Consider the following 24,684-nt stretch of genomic DNA (forward strand, 5'->3'; position numbering starts at 1 on the left):
CCGCACCTCCCCCCCTCCCCCTCCTGCCCCGTGTCCAGTACAACTCTACGGGCACCTCCGAACAGGGTGTGGGCTTTTGGGGCTGCTTTGCCTGGCCGCGGTTTCCGTCCTCGCAGGGTCTGTGCAGGGGTGTTTCTGGCATCGTTTCTGCGTACAGACGCCTGTAATTGGGAAGTTGTTTGCTCGCAGGCCGAGTTGGGCACCGGCGATCGTTTGCTCTCTAGCCGCTCTCCTGCCTGGTAGTGCCTGTGTGACCCCCGGGCGGCGCCTGGGGGGGGGACGTGGGGCCGGGTGAGCGGGCTGGTCTGTGTGCCCCCACTCCAGTCAGATGTTGTCATCTTTAACCCTCTCAGCCAGGTCGTGCCTGCGGGCCCCCCGGGCAGCGCCTGGGGGTGGAACGTGGGGCCGGGTGAGCGGGCTTGGCTGGCTTCGCCACAGTGTCCCAGTCTTGAGCGGCTTCCGGGAGGGGCCTCCATGGGGTCACTCCATGCTCTGCGGTGTCCCGACCATGTAGCCTTAAGCGTTGCCCCGGCATCCGGCGTTCAGGTGACCATCTGCTGGGGCCCACCTGGGGATGAGCATGGCGCTGTCCCAGGGTCCGGTCACAAGGTCGGACGATGCTCGGTGGACTTCCGGCTCCCGGTCGGGCTGCGGCCATTTTCGCCCGGAGCCGTTAGTCGGAGCTAACATTGGCATTAGTTGTTTTGTGGGCACATATTCCCGGGTAAGTGAACACGTCATGCACGTGTCGGGTGCATGATTCTGCAGCCCTGCTGCGGCAGCCATGCCGCGTGGCCTCCCCGGGTCCCGTGCGGAATCGGAGCATCGGTGGCAGTCGATGACGCTCCCCCCTGACCTGTTGGTACAATTACGGAGCGTTGGGCTAAAGTGTAACCCTGTCGTTTGTAGCAATATTTTATCGAGCATCTGTTCATGTCAGCCTTGGCCCTATCATACGTATTAGTCGAGGCCCTCTGGGCCTGGCAGCAAGGATCAGGTGGTAAGAAATCCTTGGGGCCTGGATCTGTAGCAGTACCAATTCAGTCTACGATCCTGTCCGGTGGTGCTCCTTTGTTTTCATGTAATTAATTAGTGGCGCGAGTGCCGGCCAACCACATGCTGTGGTTTTGATGAGTTCAGCGCCAAGTGAAGAGTTGTTAGAGCGATATCGTGGGCTTTTGCTAACGCATTATTTTGTTTTGCAGACTGATTTTGGCCTGCCACTTGCGCGCTCGCCCTGGTTGTGCCCCCCCCCCCGCCCGCGCAGCACCAGCAAGTATATATGTGAGGTATGTATAAGGGGCTAAGGGTAGCTAGGTTGCGCCATGGGGTGAAGCATATTCAGAGTGTTCTTCTGTTCTCCTGTCTGGGGGCCTCTGTCAGACCTTGGCACCACGCTAATCTCGTGTCTCCTTTTGGGTTGTGTTGCCCCACAAATGGGGGCACGGTTTTGGGCCGGCCCATGAGGAGCTTCATTCTTTGTGGTTGTTCAACGAATATATGCCAAGACTAGCACCCGCCGCATGCCAGTTACGTGGTGTGAGTGTGGGTCAATTCCTATGTTCTGCGGTCTCGGGCCGCCCTCAGGTGCATTTCTCACGCCTTCTTTCCTTTTCAGATCGCGCTGTGCCTACATTTTGTCATTCCGCTTCCGGGCCCAGGGATCTTTATCCTCCCCGCCCCCCGTCTCCCACGCCGGCGCCTGGACCTAATTTGTGTGAGGTATGTATAGGGGGGGCAGAGTCGTCTCTGGGCAGAAAAGGGTTTTGTGTGCACCCGACAAACAAGCTTGGTTAGGAACAGTGTTTAGTGCATCTGGTTGCGGGGGCGGGGCATTTGTAGCATCTCCCTCCCAGGTTCTCCACCTGGTTTCTGGACCCTGTTCTTTCGCCCATTAATGTTTCATGTCGTTTCCCCCCTTCCCCCCCGCTCAGTAAGTGGCCTGGCGGAGATTGGGTCCCTTGTGGGCGCCTGTTGCCACTGCCTCTCGTTGGTAGGCTCACAGTCATTTTTTCCTTGCAGGGGAAGAGCCAAGGATAGGAATGGAGAGCCATGGGTCCCCTCCGCTTTTTTCGCAGACGTCACAAGTTGATGATTCAGGGATAGGACCTTCTCAGGATGCGCAGCTGAAAGCACTTTTGGACTTGATCAAGACTAATGGTGTGGCGTGGGCAAGTGAACTGTTGAATGCCAACACCCCCAGAGCTACCGGGGCCGGCCCTGTCCCACCCGCACCTGAACAAGACATTATAGAGGAGGCGGGTCACACTAGGTCCAAGCGAACGTGGAAGCCTACAGTGAAAGACTTCCCCGCGGAGCCTCCCCCCAAAAGCCAGGCGCCCGAACTAACCAGGAATGTTATCGTGCATGCGCCCGCTTCCCCCCCGGCGGCGGTCAGGGCTCTCCCGCCCCCCCTCCCGCTGGCTGTGGCCCCTCCGGCGGACTTTGCCACCCGGGAGGACCTTGGTAAGCTTACAAACACACTCACGGTTTTCATGTTGCAGGTCAGAGCTGGTTTCCGGGCCTCCTCCATGCCGGCTATAGCAGCTGCGGGGCCCCTGTTGGCTGCGCCTGTGGCAACTGCGCCACCCTCCGCAGCCTCTGTTGACGCATTAGTGACATGGGTGTGGGGAGGGCATCCGGCCCATGGTGGGGACAGCAGCGCAGCATCTGATCTTTCCATTGCCGACCCGGCAACGACGACCTTTAGTGCCCAGTCCAGCCCCGTTGCAGCACCGCCCCCTGCTCCAACGCTGTCCCCCCTGGCTTTGCCCGCGCTCCCAGCGGTGTCTGTTCCCACGCTCAGCACGGTCTCCCCCGCGCCGGCGGTTCTTATGACCATGGCACCCTTACTGTCAGGGAAATGCTCTCTTGCATGGCAGGTGCCACTGGCAGCAAAAGAAGGCATTTGGGGTAGGGAATTTATTGACATCTTCTCCCTTCTCATGCTGGGGGCCGAGGGGGTTGACATCAGGAAAATGGGGGGCAAGGATGAAGATAAGAAATTTCGCTTTCAGTCATGGCCGGAGAAATCTATCAAGAATTGGAGACAGGGAGGAGGAGCTACGCTAGCAACCAAGATGGCCACGTAAGCTCCCGGCTCCGCCGACCTCCGCCAGCAGCTCGTATATCCTTCTATTAATCCTGAATTCACCACAGACTTCCGGGTTCATGAAGTATTTCGGCTTCTAAAGGTGTAATCCCGAGGTTTTTATCTTATCGGATGCCGAAGATACGCCGTGTACCATTCTCGGCCTAACATCGTGTGGAAGCCGGGGCCTCGATTTCCAGCTAATCCGGGTTGGAGTTGATCAACAACGGCCACTGGACCTGGACTGAGCCCGGTCCCCCCCAAGTGTCTCGTAACCTGTTTGTTTTCGGATGGTGGCACTGTGAACAGACTACACCGTGGACACAACAGCGTATCGCGCCGGCTGCCGTGTTTGGGGGTCCGACGCCCGGAGACCCTGCTGCCTTCCCGGGGTTGACGGGCCGGGGCCCTCGCTACCGGCGACGGTGTCAACCTTACACGACGGAGAGCACCCACTGTGATCGCCGGATTTGCGTGACCTGTTGCCCCGGAGAAGCCGGCCTCCGGGGTGTGAATCCAGCTCTGCCTCTTCGTGAGAGGAGATGGGGCAGACGGAAGGTACGCCATCGCTGCAGGCCGTCACGGCCGCCATTGAGGCGCTCCATTCACAGTTCACCGCTGTATTCCAGACACTGATCGTGCAAGTGGACGGTATCCTGGGACCGGTCAATGACTCTCCGTTAAGTTCTCATCTATCGGTGGTACCAGCGGTGCATTGCATGCCTGATATCGAGGTCCCCGGGCATAACCCGGATTTAATGTGCTTTGTTGACTCCCAATTCGCAGCCAGCGAGCCCGTGATTTTTGCTAGCGATCCCTGCTTGATCCTGTTGCCGCCTACTACAGATATGGACAGTCTTCTGTGCTGTTGCAAGTTCCTCAGTGACTGTTGGAAATACTCGACATTTCTGGACACTTTCCTTCGCTCGTTTTGTGGACATCGTGCACTTCTTTCCGTTTGCCGATCCTGCAACACTGACCTGAACTTTAACGATCGCTTTTCCTTTTCAATTGAGATGGTGGTTCGAGTGGAAAAGACTCTCATGAAATACCGTACTGGCCAGGGTTGAACTTGAGGGCTTGGGTTCGATAAAACAGCTTGACTCAATGCCGGGATTGTACCTATAACGAGACGGGAGTTGGGTGGTGCTTTGTTACACTCCCCCGATTGGTTTGTAAATTTGCTATATGTGAGTTTGACTATATCTCGGGGTGATCGCTTCTGGCGGGGGGTACGGGAGACCGGGGATGTATTTGCTTTCTACGATTTCTCCTCCTCCATCTTTTCCCTTCCTTGGGGTTAGTTTAGTGGGCGACAGGCACGCTGCTAGTGGGGTTAGGTGGTAGCCATCTGCAGGGGTGCAGGGTGGGGGGTTGAGTTTTTTTTTTATTTTTCCTTTATTTTGTTCTATGACCTTTCTGTTTCCCTTTTCCCTTTTTCACAAGAGATGTGGCATATTCTCCTGATCTTTTATTCTTCATAGCCGGGTGTCGAGTGTTCGATTTCCATATTCTGTATTCTGGGTGGGCAGAATCCGATGATGTTTGCTCAAGGCTATCTGTACCGTTTTGTGTTACCTCAGCTCTAACCTGGTATTGATGTCTCTCAGATGCCTATAACTGTTGTGTATTCTCTTAATTGATCCGCCCGTTCAGTATTATGATATGTTCCACCAAACGATGCCCGATATGTATATTTCTACTCTTGTGTTATAATTAATAAAAATATATATAAAAAAAAATGAATTGGAGACAGGCCTTTTCCATCCTAGCGGCAGTCATCACTGGGCGTTTCCCTGAGCAGGCGCAGGGCCTATTTCAGTATGCGAGTGTAATAACTGAGGAGGCGGAGTCAACTGCAGGCATTGAGTGGTACAGATATGACTGCGAGTTCAGAAAAAAGATGGCTGTCTGCCCCAAATTAGACTGGGATCAGATGGAGGTGAGACTCTGGATGCAGCATATGGGTAAGGGGAAGTCAGAGGCTGGGGTCAAAAATTGCACGCAGGACAAGAAAGCTGAGGCAGGTAAGGGCCTGTACCCAGAGAGAAAAAGGCATTTCAAGCAGTCCTTTCGTGGGGGGTGCGGCAGTGGGGGATTCAATAGACAGACTAACAGGAAAGGCTTCGCAGCGACTTGTAGGTTGTTCAACGGAGGAAATTGCACTTGGGGTAAGGCTTGCAGGTTTGCACACTCCTGCAGCAAGTGCAGTGGATCCCACCCTGTGTCGGCATGCGACAAGCGCGACTCTGCAGCAGGCTCTGCCAGCAGAGACAAGTAATGGTTTGCCCCCCCTGCCCCACTGTGCCCGTCCTTCTGCGCTCGCCCTTTTGCCCTCCCCCCCTGTTGTCCAATGTGACCAAATGCATGTAGTCACACCAGTTGTGGAGTTTCCTCACCAGTCCAAAGGCCCGTCTCCTATCATCATCTCGAACATTTTGCCCTTTCTGAGGTACTATCCCAATGTGAAAGACAGGTCTACCTTGGCTGAAGGCTTTCTTGAAGGTTTCAAAATCCCTTACCTGGGTCCTAGGGTCAGTAGGGACGCCGAGAACCAGAAGTCAGTTAGGGACCTCCCGTAGGTGGTAGGCAAGAAAATCAGTAAGGAATTGGCTTTGGTGAGGGTAGCTGGCCCTTTCCCTTCTCTTCCCCTCCCGGATTTTGTGGTGTCCCCCCTGGGTGTGGTCCCCAAGAAGGAGCCGGGGGCTTTCAGGCTGATCCACAACCTCTCCTTCCCTGAAGGCTATTCAGTAAACTCGTGGTTATCGGAGGGTGCTTGCTCCGTTTCTTACAGTTCTCTAGTCATGGCAGTTGACCTGGTTAGGAGAGCAGGGAAAGGGGCCTGGCTGGCAAAGGCAGATATTGAGGCGGCTTTCAGGCTATTGCCTGTGCACCCAGATAGTCGCACCTGTTGGGCTTCAAGTGGAGAGGGGAGTACTTTTTTGACAAATGCATGCCCATGGGCTGCGCGGTCTCGTGCGCCTTCTTTGAGGCATTTAGCTCCTTCCTGCAATGGGCACTCTCGGTGAAATATGGTGTCACAGCAGTGTCCCACTACCTAGACGATATCCTATTTATTGGTAGGGAGGGTACTCAGGAATGCAGTGAGGGACTGAATTGTTTCATGGACCTGGCTGGACACCAGGGTGTGCCTTTGGCACCTGGCAAAACTGAAGGCCCAGGGCAGGTTCTCACATTCCTGGGCATCGAGTTGGATACGGTCATGGGCGTGTCGAGACTCCCTGCTGGGAAGGTGCAGGACTTGAAAAGGGACATCCAGGCTTTGCTAGGAAGGGACAAGGCGCCCCTGGGGGTCATTCAGATTCTCCTGGGCAACTCAATTTTGAGGCTAGAGTCATCCCAGTGGGCCGAGTGTTTGCTAGAAGGTTAGCCAGGGCCACTGCTAATGATTTGAAACGTCATCATTTTGTGAAACTGTCTGCGGGCTTGAAGAAAGACCTGGTAATGTGGGCAGAATTCTTGTCCGATTTCAATGGGACTGTTATCTGGAGGTCCCCGTGGGTGGACAGCCCTGAAATCAGCATGTTCACAGACGCCTCAGCGTTACATATGCCCATGAGCCTCTATTGTAAATATTAGTGTGCGGTGTTCCTTGTTTATGCTCGATGTTCAATTATTTACACATTTTCTTGCTGTGCAATGTTTAAGTCAATAAACAGGTTGAAGTGAATTGCGTCTTTTCTATTGACAGGGTCAAGAGTGTGGGTCCTGGGGCATTCCACCCTTTCCAGGTTGGATCGGTGGGCAGCGATCAGGAACTGGACGCAGGGCTTCGCGAACACGGAATGTGTTTGGTTGGGTTTTCCTGGCATGCGCTGGAACAGTCTTTTGCATAGATTAAAGGGAGCGCTAGCAGCAGTAGGGGCCCCGCCACACCACTTGGTCATTCACCTGGGGGGTAATGACCTCACGAACCTGCAAAAAATGAAAGCGGACCTAGGGGTCATCTGCGGGCTAATGCGCGAGTGTGAAATCTGGTGGTCTGAAATCGTGCCATGTAGAGTTTGGCGGGGCGCCAAGTCCTGTGAAGCAATACATAGGTCCAGGAGGAGAATCAACAGCGCCATAAAAAGATTCACCCAACAGAGGGGTCTGGGTTTCATCAAGCATGAAATGATTCAGGACAAAATCAGTGGCTACTTTGAGGCGGATGGTGTCCATCTCACACCAGTAGGCTTGGACTTGTTCCTCCTCGATTTAAAGGAGGCACTTCTAAGCAGAGTTTGCAGGTAATAAAGGTAGCGAATGGTGGGGGGCCCGGGCTGCGGTGGGGACCGCCGCCCGGACTGTGGCGGAATTACAGGGCGATCCGGAAGCAGAGAGGTGCAACACTGCACTTCAGCGGGCACATAGGGGTGCCGGAGCCTAACCTTGAACCTCATGGGAGGTCCAGGAAATCGTGTCGGCGCCCCAGTAGTCCTTTGGGCGGTTGTGGGCCTGTGCAACAGGGGGTTTGCCTAGATACGCCCCGCAAGGGGCGTGAGTAGTGTAATTACCATAATGGCGCAGCAGATGGGTGGTTCGCCACTGTGCTGCTTGGCTCATCAGGCGGGCAGGTGGCGAGAATGCGGCCTGCCCTTGGATCACCCGTAAGATAACCCACCGTGATTACATAACGTTGTATGTAATAAACCTGCAGCAACTTTTCCCAATCTAACACTTGTCTGTGTGGTATTTGCAGGATGTTGAGTATGTTGGGGCGGGGGGTTTCTGTTGCCCTGATGTGACTAAGATGGCTGCTGGATATCTGTTTCCTGGGCCTGGCCGAAATTTAAATTCCGTCTGCGTAATTTGCGCCATTTTGGGAATTTCTCCTTGCCATAAGGCACAAAACGACAGACTTGTACTTTGCATTACTACGCGTAATTTTGCTTCATGTCCCATTGCTTACGTGAAAGCAAATTACTATAATTGTACACGTCCTTACTGTCTTCACGTTGCATTGTTCTATCCCTCGTTTTGTTGAGAGTGTAATGCTGCAAATTCTGGTGATGCCATAATTAGACCTGACTTCTCAATTCCAGCGTTGTCATTAATACAGTTAATTCGGTTATTTTTCAGTTAGAAAAATATTGACACCTTTTTGATCTTAGAATGTTTCAAACATTTCTTGTTGATGTGAAATCTCCATAGGCATTGCCGTAACTGCAGTACACAAACACACACCGGGACAAAGAGCGCGTGCCAACTGTAACCAACAACCCCCCCCTCCCCTCACCCCGGGGTGTTAGCAGCCATTGTCCTAGAAGCTGCAGAGGTGGGTGTGGTCCGCGTGCAGACTGTCGCTTCACAGCTGATGTGTCTCAACACTCGCCCACTTCCGCCTCACCTGTCTTGTCCGCCCCGCCCCCATGAGCTATAATTATGCCTGTACATGTTGTGTTTATTTTGTCCCATTTGCTGTGTGTTCTTCTACAAAGTTCCAATGTCACAGGCTAAGTCTTCTGACAAATCCCTGCTTGTTCTACTTACAACAAAACTTTTGTTTACTTCTTTTTCTCTGACTGCAAAGAAAGAGGATTTTGTTAAAGTGTCCTTGGCAGCAATGGAGCTGAGGTGCAGGGAGTGTAATGAAAGCTTATAGGATGCCAATCTTTTCTAACACACAACAACATTTAAATGCCTGTAAATTAACTCTACGTTTCAAAAGATATCAGCAATTAGGAAAGCACAAATGGAGCAGAATTCTTTGTAATTCTGAAGTTTGAAGGAAACAAAGATTTCAAAAGGATCAAAACAAATCAGGACACTTTACTTGGTAATGTGCAAATGATAAAGATTTGCTGAACCCAATTTCCACACAATATTGCTTATAGTTTTATCAGTAAAACTGTACATTTATGCAAATTTAGTGACCATTTCAACAGAAAATGTGCAGTCTGACACTTTGAGCAGCACCAGCATGTTGTCTGCTTTCCTTTCGGAGTAGCAACAGGCAGGTGGTGAGGGGACTTGCTTATTTTCAAATCCTGTTGGGCCCATAACACCGGCCAAATTTAAGAGGCCATCAGCTTACCTTCTGTTAGGTCAAGCCTACTAGACATCACATGAGCTGTCTGATTGAGGCATATTGTGGGCTTACCAAGAACACTGAGAGGCTTGGAACTTGCCCTTTGCTTACCATTAATTTATTTTCCTTTTCACACTCTTTGGTCTGCTTCTCATTCATATTTGAAGTTTAGTCTTGGCTTTGTCCCTACCATGGACCCTTTTCTCTTTACAGTCTCTTTGGCTGGACTCTATGCTTCCACTACTTGCTTTTCAAGCACTACTTTTCACTTTTGTGTTAGGCATTCAATGAGATGGTGTGCTTTCCATTAGTCTGCATTCTGTGTTGCTCTCTGTCGCGTGTCTGCTTCTCTCCCGTTGCGCTTGCCACTGTGCTTCTCCTCATTGCTAATGAGCGCAATCCATGGTAAATCAATATGTTATTCATGCTTTTCAGCCTGTAATAAGGAATAGTGTGGGGTAAAGCGATGAACTTGGAAAGCCCACACCTGATAATATTTATTTGGATGTATGACGTTACAACGCATACTTTTACCACGCATACCTTTACAACGCGGTATTTACAACGAATACCGTTACAACGCATAGCGCTTAGAGGTGCTGGATAGTTTTAAGTATAATTTTCTATTCCAACTCCAGTCCCGGTGGACACTAGGGAAGGTGTTGGATAGAAAATTAAACTTATTACTTACGCTAGAGCGCCCCCCAGCGCAATGCGTTGTAATGGTATGCGTGGTAATACCTGCGTTGTAATGGTAGTGCGTTGTAAAAATTTCGTTGTAAACGTTGCATACCTATTTATTTATATCTAGAGCTTAGGTCATAGAATCCGTGTTAAAGTTGAGCGTAACAGTAGGCAGCTGTATATAAGAGGGTTTATTTCTAAAGGTAATAGACATTCAAGTGCAACCAATGCATGTGTCACTTGTGTGTTGAACAGTGCAGCACGAATCAGAATGCAATGCCCAGCCGTGGCCCCCTAGGGAGATGTGCAGCTCTCACAGAACAACAAAGCTCAGCTTGTTATTAGCAGGCTTTCTCAAATCCCTGATCCAGTTTGGGCTCGGTTTGTTTCCCTATTAAAAACATAAATCGGAGTAATTTCAGTAATTACACATTACTCTTGTGACGCAAAATTACAGAAATTAAATGATAACACCAGCTTGAGTAATTAATAGTAACTTGGGGCAAAATTCCTACCACAAGAGCAGAGGAGGACTGATCTAAGAGAGAGGGAGCGGCTGCTGGCTACCGCTGTTAGTGTCCTGTACTAGATAGTGGTATTTTCTTAGTGCAAACTACTTCCTATTTCATGAGAGGCTGCAATTTGCACAATATAAATCAGCAGTAAATGCTGGATTACACTTCTTGCAAATTGCATGTATAATTAAGACTACGTTTGTGAAAATTAGGAATAATTACTCTAGAGAGAATTTCACCAGTTATGCCCGCCTCTAGACCAAAGTTGTAGCCAGAAGCCTCCGAGCACTCTCCCTCTAGCTGTGGCAGATGATGTGGCTGCCAATGCCTAACAATTGATTGAGTTGCACCCCCATAAAAGTCAACACAGTGCAAAGAACGCCTTTCTAACTCTGTAAACCCTCACCCTAACCTTAATTAAAACATGGTACCTGTCGGTGCAACGCAAATAACCTGGGGGACATTCTCACACCTCTTTCTCTGGCTGCACAGCCATCCTTTCCTATACCTTACTACAGAATCCTTTAAAAGCAATTTAAGGAGCTCAACTAACATGACACAATCACTCTCTTCCCAGCAACTTTTCAATTATATACATAATTCAAGGTTTTTGTTCAATGGTTGCATCTCAGCCCTGCTTGTTCCCTTCACTCTCCCAATTCATGTGAAATCCGTAAGTCCTCTTGTTTGGATTAGTTTCCTATCAATATCCCTACTAATATTATAAAGAGAGAGCCCAAACCTTTGAGGCGGGTAATCTCAGTAACCACAGCACCAATCACAACACCCAATACAGCGTTGGAAAGGGCAGTTGCAGCAGAAGGACATAGGCTATGCAGACGGCCACCATATACATTTAAAAGGTAAAAGAACCGTGCCAGCAAAGTAGTCCCTTGTGGGCGTGTCTGTGTTCTGCTGTGGGCATGTTCTGGGGGCATGACAAATGCTGGGGGCGTGTGGTACGTTCGGCCCTTCATGCCATGTGAGTCGTAATTGCGCCGCATCAAAGGGCGCGCTGGGGGCGTGACAAACGCTGTTGGCGTGTGTCCGCGCTGTGGGCGTGCGTCCGCCCTTCGTGCCATGTGAAGCACCAATTTTGCAATTGCACTGCATCAAGGGGCACGCTGGGGGCGTGACAAACGCTGGGGGCGTGTGCTATGTTCCGCACTTCATACCATCTGGGTCGTACATTAATCAGATCGTCTGCTGTGGCCGTGTGCTGGGGGCGTCACAAAGGCGTTCACCTGAAAGCGTGGTAAGTAACCATTCGCAAGACTCCCTTGGGGACTGTCCGTTGTCTCACACATACTGGGGGTGCCAAATGCAGTGTGTGCTTTGGCCTGGGTGCGTCTGAAAGGGCCGAACGCAGTGTGTGGCTTGGCCTGGGTGTGTCTAAAAAGCACTCGGGGCGGAAGAGCGTTGGTGTGGGTAATAAAAAAATAAGAACAGCGGGAAACAATCATTCAAGACTCACACAATTCTAATTGTTAGACGTTCGCCGCTGGCCCTCAAGCAGGGGCACAAGCGACTGAGCGTGTCTGCGGGGACAATTACTGCAGCCTCTAATGCGCGCTTTTACTGAACTATCACATTAAACCAAATTACACGCATCTGCTAACATCAGCCAGGGCTGTAGCCGGGCTCAGGCGGCGGATCACTACACTAATTACATGCGCCTGCTAACATGAACCAGGGCTGCAGCTGGGCCGCAAGCGGGGGAGCACGCGCCTGCTAACATCAACCAGGGCTGCAGCTGGGCCGCAAGCGGGGGAGCACGCGCCTGCTAACATCAACCAGGGCTGCAGCTGGGCCTCAAGCGGGGGAACACGCGAATGACCATATCTGAATACACACATTACACACATTCTATTTCATACCCGGGCAACGTCGGGACGGGCTGCTAGTGTAAGAATATAGATACTCTTCCAACAATACAACATTTTTCTTCACATGCAGCAACATACTTTCCCAGTATTCTCTCCACCTAGAAAGCTTCCTAAACTGTCATCCCTCCAAGACCAACAGGGCCACTTCACCAAGGACCACAACCATAATGTCATCTCACCTACCCTTTCGAGCACAATAAAGTGTGCATTACACTACTGCAGAACTGCAAACACGAGCTATGCATATAAATCAGATACTATCAAAAATATTGTCAGTTCAAAATGATTAAGAAACGGAATATCTAAAGTAAGAATATCATTTTTTATGTATATATAATTTTTTTAAATATATACAATAGTGGTAGCTTTAATTTAGTTGTATTAAATATTCTTTTTGTAATGATTTTAATATATATTAGTTTTTATATTATATTAATGTTAGGTTTAAATGTTATTAGTATAATTGTAGTTTTTAGTATCATTTGTAATTTTTTAATGTGTAACTATTATTATTATTATTTAACATTTAACTAGTAATTTGTAATGGAGTAGTAGATTGTTGGGTTTGTATGGGAATGGGGCCGGAAGTTATTTAAATGACAAATAATTGTTTATTAGTCTAAATACATTTTTGGTGCACAGACATAATATCGACTCCAAAATATCGTTTGGACAAAATATCGAGTAAAAAATATCGTTTGGACAAAATATCGACAGGACAGAATATAGACAGCCAAAATATCGTTTTTAAGGTAAGTGAAGTAATATCGTTTTTATTTTTAGGGTTCAGGGTCAGTTGTGGGTTTTTGGGTAAAGGGGTATTTTTAGGGTTCAGGGTCAGTTTTGGGTTTTTGGGTAAAGGGGTATTTTTAGGGTTCAGGGTCAGTTTTCAGTTTTTGGGCAAAGGGGTATTTTTAGGGTTCAGGGTCAGTTTTCAGTTTTTGGGTATTATTTTATTATATTTTGTTACTATATATATATGTTTAATAAATATGAAATAAAAAAATATTTATTTAACTTTCATTAATTATTTAATTATTATAAGTTAATTTAAGTAATTTTAAGTATATTTTAGTAATTAATTATTAATATTAATTTAATTTAACACTGTTTTTAGTAAATACAATATTTTTTACAACTATATTTTTGTAAACCATATTTTAAACTCGATATTTTTGTACTTACCTGTTTGTAGATAGAAACTCGATATTTTGACTGTCGATATTTTCTCAACCATATTTTTGATGGTCGATATTCTGTCCCTCGATATTATTTCAGTGATCCTACATTTTTATATTAAATAATGTAATTGATAACTATGTAAATTATTTAATTGATTAATTTTTTGTTTAATTATTTCAGTGCATTTTCAGATTTGTAATGTGTAATTGCCTTTTTCTGTAGTTTAATTACTAATTTATAATGCAGTAGCTGGGCATAAGGTTTGAGAGAAATAGGGTAGGAAGTTATTTAAATTATATATTTTAGTTTTTGAAATCACTTTTTGTTAATTAATTTTTTAATTGGAAATAATTATGTAAATTGATTTATTGAGTAATTGTTATTCATTGTAAGTTTTAACATATATTTTGTGAATCTTAATGTATATTCCAATAGTTTAATTACTAATTTATATTTCAGTATCAGGTTATTGGATTTGTAGGAGAATAGGGTGGGAAGTTATATAAATGTAAAATATATTTATATATATTAATGTGCAGGGTAATTAAAAATGTAACTGGTAATTAATTATGTACATTATTTGACTGATGCTTTGCAATATAAATTACTTGTATTCTAATTTGTGTAAACTTCGTGAAGTGCATTTTCTATTATTTGCTCTAATTTTAGTTGTTTTGTTTAGTTACTATTTTCGTGATATTTTATTTATGATTTATTTTATTTTTTGGGTTGATGTTTGGCTAAATATATTTATTTATTGTGTTTATATTAATGTTATATGTTAAATATGCTTGTATTATTAATGTCTTTTCAATTATATTTATTTGAATTTATAAAAAACTCATTTGTATATTATGAATATATGTTTTAATAATTTTATGTTGTTGGGTATTTAAATGTTTTTTATTTCAATGTTAGGAATTGGAATAGTACTTCTAACTTACTCTGGGCATAGTTTGCATAGTAGCACTACACGTAGCTGCACATAGTATACTTTGAACTACACATAGTGTAGCTGATGGTACTGTGTATTTGTCTGCATTGTGAAATAAGTGCAAATGGCATCTTTCACAGTGTCAGTTATTATAAATTGAGTATCTCTATCTTTATATGCTTAAGAACATATAGTACTTTCACAAAAGTGAAACTGAAAAATTACCAAGCAGTGAGAGAGGTGATGATTTAGGGATCCTCCCTAACCTAGGGAGAGAACCAAGCAGATGCCTTGAAAACAAAAAGCACATCTTGTTGAATGATTCGGTGGTGATCCCATCCTTTTAGGACCACCCCAACCACAGGTATTGGCAAAAAACAACCCCAACCAAAGCCCCTGCAAAGCATTATGGGATGAGATTAGCAGTGGGCAGTGAATATTATAGTATCCAATATCAAAATAATTCTGAGCTGCAGTTGAACTAGTCGTTACTAGATGTCCCTCACGAGTCAAATGCAAATGCTTGATGAAAGGGTTTCAATGATTACGACTAGTTGAACTGCAGCTGTTTGTAGAATTATTTTGATATTGGATACAATAATATTCACTCCCCACTGCCAATCTACTCCCATAATGCTTTGCAGGGCCTTTGGTTGGGATTGTTTTTTTGCAAATAACTGTGCTTGGCGTGGTCCTAAGAGGATGGGACCACCACCGAAGTTCAACAAGATGTGCTTTTTGTTTATGCTCTTTGTGTTCAAGGCATCTGCTTGGTCCTCCTCCTAGGTTAGGGGGGACCCCAAAATTATCACCTCTCTCATTGCCTAAAGCTTTTATTGAAAAAGTTTACTTTTGTGAATTGATTATATGCTTTTCAGCTTGTAAAATTACTTTATCAAAGCAACTGACGATGTTGTTGATTTAGCTGCTACAGCAGCTCTGCTACGGCTCCGTTAGTGTCGCACAGTACTATGCCAAGGGTTATTTCTAGCACTTCCTCCTTTTGCTTAGAGTGGCAATAGTAAACCTTATCACTTCAAAGACCAACACTTTCTGTACTGTTGCTTAGATTGAAGTAGGAATAGTAAATCTAAACCCTCCAAAGTCAATCACTTTTCCTACTGTTGCTTAGATTGCAGTGGGAATAGTAAATCTTACCCCACTGAATCCGAACATTTTCCCTACAGTTGCTTAGTTTGTAGTGGTAATAGTAATTCTAAGCCTTCCAAAGTTTAACACTTTCCGTGTTTTTGCCTAACTAGAAGTGGGAATAATACATCTAACTTCTCCAAAGTCCAACACATTCTTTACTGTTGCTTATGCTTGAGTGGGAATAGACAATCTGACTCCTTTGAAGTCCCAACACTTTACTTACAGGCCGTTTACAAGTCTGGTGGTCCATGGACCACCGGACTCATGGGGCATAGCAGTCTGATGTCTGCCCTAATACAATAAGGGTGGTCAGACGACCATAGCTTCATGATTTCATGGGGCAGCACCGGATTTAGCATGTCCACCGGCACACCGAGGCCCATCTGGGGGCAATTAATGTCACAGCAGCAACATTGCATGCTCCATTGGGAGATAAAGGACACTACAAGGCCCAGGGTGTGAGTAGGGTGGTGGCAGCTCCCTATAACCTCTGCTGAGCGTGTGGCCCATAACTCGAGCTCTACTTTATTAGCTGCTCATTTTAGAAAGAAAAACGCAGATTTTCAGAAAATTGTAAAAATTGTATTTTCACTTGGATTAACTTTTTTTGTTGTGCAGGTACATTGCGGGGGTGCTTTGACTCACCCACTTTGCTCCTAGTGTCTTTTCTGGCCCCTTACATCGTGCAGGCTGTTTACAGTCGAGTGGAGGGCGGGCAGCCATCTTACGGGTAGTCCTTCTCCCCAGCAGAACTGGTGGCAGCGTTCTAGCTGGTGGAGAGAGGACTAGCTATAAATTTAGCATGCCTCCGGTAGCGCGCAGCGGTCGCGCATTGCGGGCGCGCCTTTGGCGTGCCGAAGGTAAGCCAAAGGTTAGCCCGTCTGTGCCCGAGCCCTCCTATATGTCCCTCTGTCCCCCTCGGACGCCTGGGAGGCGCCATTAGATATTCAAGAAACGCGCTTCTGAGGTTGAATTCCACCCCCTGCGATGCTCGATGCGGCCTAGCTGGGCCGGATTGTGAGGTGCAGAAGTGCACGAACTGCGGTTTCGCCCCTGTGCTAACAGCCATTCGAGCAGATATCAGGCTTGGTCCCACTCTGGTTAGGGCTGGCCTGATTAACGCCAGATCCATGTCTAAACATACAGATGACATCTTTGATATTATGGGCGATGGCGAGCTGGAGCTCCTTTTTATCACGGAGACATGGCTTAATGGCTCGTGCGCCCCTAGTATTGAACTTGCTGTTCCTAGAGGGTTTAAAATTGTTAGGGTGGACCGCCCGACGGGCAGGGGAGGTGGCTTAGCCATTTTTCCCAGAGAGGGATGGAGCCTTTCCATCGAACAGGCTGGTGGTTTGGCGGATGGAGAGGTGCTCCACTTCTCCCTGGTGATTAATCCTCACTTTACCCTGGGGGGGTCTCTAGTCTATAGACCACCAGGATATGCTGGTCCCTTTATTGAGTCATTGGAGGAGTGTATAGTGCCCAGAGTCTTGAGTTTTTCAAAGTACCTTTTACTGGGGGACCTTAACATCCACATGGAGGCCAATGATTCATCTATGGCCAGCCGCCTAGCAGAGATCTTGGAACTGGCCCAACTTAAACAATGGGTGGAAGGTCCGACTCATGTGGGGGGTCACTTACTCGACTTGGTCTGTTCCAACTTTCCCATTGTGGCACTTAGGTCGGATAGAGTGACGTGGTCCGACCATAAGTTGGTCAGTTTTGCCTGGCAGGTGGATGGACTCGATAGAGTGAGCACGGGTCCGGTCCTGGACCTCCCTTCAAAGATCAACATTGCCTCCTTTGAGCGAGCCTTAATTAAGTCCCGACCAATAATCAGTGGGGAGCTGGTAGAGACGGTTAGTAGCTTTAATGGGTGGATGGAATGTGCAGTCAAAGAATCCACAAAGCCTAATGCCCCGTCCCGACCTCGCTGCATCCCTTCTCAGCCATGGTTTTCGCCCGATCTAAGGGATTTGAAACGTGGCTGTAAGAAATTAGAGCGGGCTTGGAGACGAGACTATCAGCCAGGGGCTAAAGCAATCCTGAGGACTGCCCAGAGGGAATATTATGCCGCCATCTGATTAGCTAAGGGTGGTTACTATGCTGGGAGGATTGCTATAGCTAGTAACAATAGCCGTGAGATCTTTTCTATTGTTAAAAGCTTTTTATCCCCTCTGGCAGACTCACCATTGCTTCCTTCTTCCTCTCAATGGTGCGAGGAGCTATCCTGTTTTTTCAGTGAAAAAATTGAAAAAATTCAAAGGGATTTGCTCGCTGCCTTGCCCACAGGCAATATTCTGAGGACTACTGTCTCTCAAACAGTCCACTGCCCCTCACAGCAGTTTCTGGATTTTTCAGTGGCAGAGGAGCCTGATGTTCAGGCTCTCCTTCAGTCCCTGAAATCGGGCTCACCTTCTGACCCTTGCCCTGCCCGGGTTCTCTCTGGAGTGGCGTCTACTGTATGTACTGAGGTCACCCAGATTGTGAACCTTTCACTGTCTTCTGCCACGGTCCCGGGATGCTGGAAGCAAGATATGCTGCTCCCTTTACTGAAAAAGTCAGGGCTTGAGGCTACGGTACCGGGAAATTATCGCCCTATATCTTTGCTACCTGCCCTGGCGAAGATCTGTGAGAAGGTGGCTTTTCGCCAACTGGACAGCTTTATCGAGAGATCCAATGCCCTGCACCCGGCGCAGTCAGGGTTCAGGGCGGCCTTTAGCACAGAGGCAGCTTTGGTGGAGGTGACGGAGGCCATTCGGGAGTGCTTGGATGGTGGCGGCAGAGCGGTCCTGAATCTTTTAGACCTCTCTGCCGCGTTCGAAACCGTCCCCCATAATCTCCTCCTTGCTAGACTGTCTGAGATTGGCATTGGCGGCAGGGTACTGGCTTGGTTGTCATCCTTCCTTTCTGATAGGACGCAGCAAGTATGGATGCCGCCGTATGCCTCAAAGGCCAAACCACTCTGCACGGGGGTCCCTCAGGGCTCCACTTTGAGCCTGTTGATGTTTAACGCCTACATCACCCCTGTGATATACCAGGCCGAACAGCTTGGGGCTAAGGTCATCGCATATGCCGATGACACCCAGCTGCTCTTTACCTGGCTGGATGACCAGCTGGATACAACGGCTGTTCACCTCTGTCTTTCCTCGGTGTTTCACTGGCTGGCGATGGCCCAGCTTAAATGCAACGAGGACAAGTCAGAGGTTCTCTTTTATGGGTCCTTCCCCTCCAACTTTAAGAATGATTTGTGGGCCCCGGATTTTCCTAGTCCCAAGGTGATGGGAGGCCCGGCTAAGAACCTCAGAATTTGGTTCGGAGAAGACCTCAGGTTTGAGGACCATATCAAGAAGCTGTCAGGGACCTGTTTTGCTACGCTAAGGGCTTTAAGAAAAATTTTCCCTCTGCTGCCCAGAGAAGCTAGGGAAACGGTTGCGCGTGCCCTCATCTTGTCCAGACTGGACTATGCTAATGCATTGTTTTGTGGTATCCCGGCGTATCTGGTCAATCGACTGCAGGTTGTCCAGAACGCCGCGGTCCGCCTTTTGTTTAGCATTCCGAAATGGCAGAGCGCTCTGTCACATATGCGCGCGCTCCACTGGCTCCCTGTAGCTCAGAGAATTATGTTCAAATCTCTCGTGCTGTCATTTAGAGCTGTCCATGACCTAGGCCCCGGCTACCTGAGGAAGCGCTTCTCCTTCTACACTCCTTCTCGCTGTCTCAGGTCAGCCTCGATGGCCAAACTGACTCTTCCCCGCTATAAGCGGGCTAGGCTGGGCGGCCAATCTATTTCTGTGGTAACTGCGAAGGCTTGGAATGCTCTCCCTCTTCATTTGCGCACTGCCCAGTGTCTATCCAAGTTTAAAAAGGATCTCAAGACCCATCTGTTTGTCTGTTAGGCCTAGGCTGTCTCTCTGTGTTATGTTTGGTCACCTCCGCAACGCGCCAGGATACTCCCCAGTAGCAGAGCACGCTACAAAACTACCTATAACATATAACATATAACATAACATAACATAATGCTCTGATAGTCGGGGGTAGAGTGTCCCATTCAGGGCATGCATTGGAACATTTAAATGATGAGGTACATATAACACATAATTGAGCTCTCTAAAATGTATTTTCTTCATTAGCATTGACACTTCAGACCACCCCAAATCCCGCCACCCCACATCCCCCCACAGCATGGCCCAATCAAAATACCTTAGACTACCGATCCCCCAATTTATTGGGGGCTGGCCCTTCACAGATGTTGCATCTGTATGCTTTCCAGTGTTTCCAAATATTTACCCATTTTTTGGAGCCGCCACCGCCTTCATGCACCACTCTCTCAGCTTGCATGCACCAGTCCATGTCATCTTTCCATTGTGCCGAATGTAGTACCTGTTCCTCACCCGACAACCTAGTCACATTCCTTTTCGCCTCCTCTAGTCCCAAGGTAATCCATATCTGCTCTGTACGGAGCAAGTCTGTTTCCTCCCAGACATTAAAGAGACACCATTTTGGCAAGGATGTGAGGGGAGCCCCACATACCTCGCTCTGACAGGCAATCACTGCCACCCAGAAGCCCTGCAGTGTTGGGCAGTCCCAAGTGATATGAAAAAATGTGCCGGTATGGCCAGTCTTTTCGGAACTCTTCAGTCAGTGACCTACCCAATTTAATGAGTGTGGTCTGTGTGTAGTAAGATCGGTGGAGGTTCTTCAATTGGACTGATCAAAAACCTGCCCATATGGCCACTTCCCAAGGGGATGTCCAGTCATCATCCTCCAGGTCACCCAGGTCTACGACCCATCTCTCCTTCAGCAGTGTTGGTGCGTCTGGTGTGTTGTTAAGCAGCTTCCGGTACATCTGCGATGTGGCTTTGCGCCGCATGTTTTCATCAAGTAACCTGTCCTGTAGGGGTGAAGACTCAGGGAGCACCGTTCCCATTGACAGCGCGGTCCTGAGGGCGTGACAGACCTGTATGTAGCGGTATGTTTTGGTTGTCGTTAGTTGGTATCCACGGTGTAGGTCTGCAAGGGGGATAACATCTCCCTCACCCACCCTGGAGACACCATTCAGGTCCCATTTTTCAAAGCATGGCAAACATCCCAGTCTGCCCAGTGCTGCTGTGTCCCTTGGGTAGACTGTGTGATCCTCCCCTTTCAGCCCAGGACCTATGTGGCTGTATGCCAGAGGTTTACTACTGTTGCAGTGGGGCCTTGATGCTTACGGTGTTGAGGAGTACTAGAGAGCTCTAAGATGCCCTCCCAGTTTCATCACCATCCTATCCACCTGGCTGGCCAGCTCCTCAGCGGAGAAGAAAACTCATCCATTAATGGTGGTCACTGGTCAGCTGCACTGCTCAATAATACTTCAGGATGTCTGGTAGTGCCACGCCCCGTCAAACCATTCCCTTGTAATTTGTGATGCGCTATCCTAGCAGGGCCCCCGTTCTAGAGCAATGCGGCAGTCTCACTCTCGATTTTCTTTAAATACGAAGTATGGACAGGTTATGGTGAGTTTTGCCGGGTACAAAGAAAACAGTGTAGGGACACTTTGAACTAATGTTGCATGGAATTTCTCATGGTCACTCCTGGTTTCCAGATGCAGGATGTCCTTATGGCAGGACACCTTGGGGCAGATTTACAAGCCCCTTGCGACACTTTTGCACCGCCGTTGCGTCACTTTTGTGACGCAGCTGCGGCATAAACAATGCGCCACTATGCAACATATTTACAACGTAACGCATCTAGTGAGATGCATCACATTGTAAAGCACTGCACTACATTATACCTGCATCAGGTATAATGTATGCAGGGTGGGCATTCCATCGCAAGGAAGCTCCGTAAAAGTGACGCAGTGAAATCTTTTCACTTCTCACTGAGTCTCTTTTACGCCCCGCTTCGTCAAAACCTTACTCCTGCTTGTAGCAGGGGTAAGGAATGACGCAGCAAATCAAATCAAATCAGGTGTTTGTTAAGTGCGACTACTCACTCGTAGGGGTCTCAAGGCGCTGTGGGTGTTGGGGTGGGGATTCGCAGGTTCCAGTCCATCAAGAAGGGGGTCTGTTGAAGAGCCAGGTTTTGAGGTTTCTTGCGAAGAGGGGGAGCGATGTTATCTGTCTGAGGTGGAGCGGAAGGTCGTTCCAGGCTCTGGCCGCGCAGAAGGAGAAGGAGCGGCCTCCCGATCTGGTCTTTCTGGTGCAGGGCACGGCGGCGTAGGAGATCTGGGCTGATCGTAGGGTCCTTTGGGGTGCGTGGAATTTGAGTCGGCTGTTCAGGTATGCTGGTCGGGTGTCGTGGAGGGCCTTGTGAGTATGGGTTAGCATTTTGAAGGTGACTCTAGCTTCGATGGGGAGCCAGTGGAGTGTGCGCAGGTGCTGGGAGATGTGGTAGTGACTTGGCAGGTTGAGGACCAGTCTTGCGGCTGTGTTTTGGATGTTCTGTAGCTTGCGGGTGAGGTTTTTGTTTATTCTGGCATAGAGTGCGTTGTCGTAGTCGAGTCTGCTGGTGACCAGGGCATGAGTGATGATCTTCCTGTGTTCGAGGGGGATCTATTTGAAGGTCTTACGTAGGAGGCGGAGGGTGTGGAAGCAGGAGGAGGAGATAGAGTTGATCTGGCAGTCCATTTTGAGCTTTGAGTCCAGGATGATTCCCAGGTTATGTGCGTGGTCCGTGGGGGTGGGTGGGCTTCCGGAGGCAGGGGGCCATCAGGTGTTGTTCCAGGCATCTGGGTTTGGACCCATGTTGAGTACTTCCGTTTTGTTGGTGTTTTGTTGTAGGCAGCTGTTTTTCATCCAATTGGCGACCGCTTCCATGTCTTCTTGAAAGTTGTGTCTGGCGGTGTTGTGTTCATTGGATAGGGAGAGGATGAGTTGGGTGTCATCTGCGGATGACACAATGTGGAGTCCGTAGGTTCTGGCGATGGGGGTGAGCAGAGCCATGTAGACGTTGAAGGGGGAGTCTGACCCGCTGCATTCTGCCGGAGAGGAAGGAGCGGATCCAGTCGAGGGCCTTGTCTTGGATCCCTGCATCGTGGAGTCTGTGTATTAGGGTGCCCTGAGAGACTGTGTCGAACGCCGCTGAGAGGTTGAGGAGTATGTGGGCTGCTGTTTCTCCTTTATCCAGTAAGGTACGGATCTCGTCTGTTGCGGCAAGGAGGGCGGTTTCCGTGCTGCGTTTGTTTTCTGAAGCTGGATTGGGAGGAATCGAGGATGTTGTGCTCTTAGATTTCTTAGATGAATGTGGCGAGTTGGCTGTTGATGGCTTTCTCGATGACTTTCACTGGGAACGGGAGCAGGGAGATGGGTCTGTAGTTTTTGAGGTCGGTGGGGTCTGCCGTGGGTTTCTTCAGGAGAGGACTGATCTCAGCGTTTTTCCAGTCGTCAGGGAATGAGGCGGTTGCCAGGGAGCTGTTGATGGTGTGGCAGAGCATGGGTGCGATGGTGTTGGCAGCTCTGTTGAAAATGTAGTGTGGGCAGGGGTCCATGGGGGGCCCAGAGTGGATTGACCTCATCGTCTTCAGTGTATCTTCAGTGGTGAGGGCTGTCCAGTTGTTGATCGCTGGCTTCAGGGTGTCGGGGTGGTTGGTGAGGGTTCAGTGTGTTGGTTGTCTTCGTCAAAGTTGTCGTAAATGCTCTTGATTTTGTGGTGGAAAAAGATGCTGAGTTTGTCGCAGAGGTCTTGAAAGGGAGGGATGTCAGTGGACTCGCTGGTGGATTGGGCAAACTCCTTGATGATGTTGAAGAGTTCTTTGCTTTTGTGAGCATGAGTGGAAATTCTGTCTTCAATCGCTTTTTTCCTTGTTTTTCTGATGAGTTGGTGGTGGGCGTTGGTGGCGGCTCTGAAGTTGTTGTGGGCTTCTGTGGATTTGGTGTTCCTCCAGGCCTTTTCGTGGCAGCAGCAAGTGCATCTGGACTCTCGAAGTTCGGTGGTGAACAATCTAGCTTTCTTGGCATGGGTGTTGTTTTTCTTGAGGGGGGCTATGGTGTTGGCGCTGTCGGAGATCCATCTGTGCAGGGTTCCGGCTGCGGTGTTGGCGTTGTTGTTTTCCGTGATGGTTGGGGTGGAGTTGCTGAGTGATGAGGTTAGCTGGTCGTCGGTGATTCTGGTCCAGTTTCTTCGTGGGAGCAGGTGCTGGTGTCTGTGGATGGTGGGTGTTCTGAAGGTGAAGTGGACGCATCGATGGTCAGTCCATGGGAGTTCGGTGGTGTGGCTGAAGGTGATGGAGTTGGAGTTTCCTGTTGTGAAAAGGGGGTCGAAGGTGTGTCCTGATGAGTGCGTGGGTTCGGTGAAGATCTGGCGGAGGTTGTCTAGGAGGGATGTGGTGCTGGGGTCCAGTTGGTTGTCGAGGTGGAAGTTAAGGTCTCCCAGTAGGGTGTAGTTGGTGAACGTGATGGCATGCGGAGAGATGATGTCCATGATGGAGTTGGCAAAAAGTCTGTGGGGTCCAGGGCGTCAGTAGATGAGGGTTCCTCTCAGAAGGTGGAGGTAGGGCTGGCTAGTATCTTGAAGTGAAGGTGTTCCATCAGATCTGTGGGCTCGTCGGGGAGTGTGCTCAGGCGGAGGGTGGATTTGTGGAGGATGGCGATTCCTCCTCCAGGGCGGGTGGGGCGGTCCTTCCTGGAGATCTTGTATCCTTGAGGAATGGCGATGGCGATGGCGATACAGCACAGCAAGTATAGGGCACCCCTGACCCATGCTGGAGTTGAGTCGTGCTTGCGACACAACTCCAGCACTGCGTCACCTTTACAACGTCAGATATGTCACGCATCTCTCTATACTTGCGCCACTGTGCGGCGCATTTTAAATGCAGCTCATCCCTGGTGGCGCAAGAGGTTTCAACTGTCACGCAAAAAAATAACTGGCGCATCCCTGCTTATATCCGGGGACGCGCCAGTTATTGTAAATCTGCCCCCTTGTGCCTGGAAATCTGGTCTGTATTGGGACCGGATGAGTTTTGCTTTTCACAACTTTGTACCATAATGTAGGTGAAGTAACAGCTGTGCGCACTCACACTCATAGTGCACTAAATAATGCACAATGGTTGCAATGTGGTGTCCTTTAATGAGAGCACTGCGATTGCACTGAATCTGGTTTTAGCTGGAATGTTGGAAGCAATTTCAGAAATTGGTTGCACACAGTCCAGGATAAAACCCATGGCCTGGTGAAGGGGGCAGTTTAACCATAGTTCGAGATATAAATTGCAAACAGAATGTGCATTC

At 48.6% G+C, this 24,684-nt stretch overlaps 1 protein-coding gene across 2 annotated transcripts in view; it reads left to right on the forward strand.

Annotated features, from left to right (window-relative positions):
* Window positions 1-24,684, forward strand: part of LOC144798596 (beta-1,3-galactosyltransferase 5-like) — a 209,582-nt gene that overhangs the window by 156,355 nt on the left and 28,543 nt on the right. The window contains exon 1 of one of the 2 annotated variants that reach the window (XM_078669552.1): window positions 1,708-1,722. The exons of the other annotated variant lie outside the window; for it this stretch is intronic. The gene's annotated coding sequence lies outside the window, so the exon portion shown is untranslated. Of the gene's footprint in view, window positions 1-1,707; window positions 1,723-24,684 lie in introns of those variants that run through there. 2 annotated transcript variants of the gene reach the window in all.

The sequence above is a fragment of the Lissotriton helveticus genome, chromosome 12 (assembly GCF_964261635.1).
Source record: "Lissotriton helveticus chromosome 12, aLisHel1.1, whole genome shotgun sequence".
NCBI classification, from domain to species: domain Eukaryota; kingdom Metazoa; phylum Chordata; class Amphibia; order Caudata; family Salamandridae; genus Lissotriton; species Lissotriton helveticus.